Below are 412 nucleotides of genomic sequence, written 5' to 3'. Positions count from 1 at the left end.
ATTAATACTTCATTACAATCTTTCAATCATCCTTGTTTTTACTGAACTTTATTGCTTTGAAACTCGTTTATTCTATGTGTAACTCATTATCAGCTATTCATTATTCAAATTTTATTCATTTCTTACACTTTTCTTTCTTCATCTTTTTTTTTTTATCACTTTCTTATCTATTTACGGTATCACTTTACTTCAATGCGTTTTTATTTCCTTATTATGTATTTTCTATTACTTTAACGTTTATTTATACTATTTATTCTTGGGCACTGAAGCCCTATTAGTAATTTTTGTGATTGGGGGTAACATTCTCCTTTCACTGCATATGCTATACCCAATCTAAATTAATGAGCCATCACAGTGAAGATCGAGACAGAAAAGAAATGAAATAAGTGCAAAGGAGGAAGAGGGAGAGATT

The sequence above is a fragment of the Penaeus monodon genome, chromosome 27 (assembly GCF_015228065.2).
Source record: "Penaeus monodon isolate SGIC_2016 chromosome 27, NSTDA_Pmon_1, whole genome shotgun sequence".
In the NCBI taxonomy this organism is placed as follows: Eukaryota; Metazoa; Arthropoda; class Malacostraca; order Decapoda; family Penaeidae; genus Penaeus; species Penaeus monodon.
The sequence above is the reverse complement of the archived record's forward strand: the minus strand, read 5'-3'. Positions refer to the sequence as shown.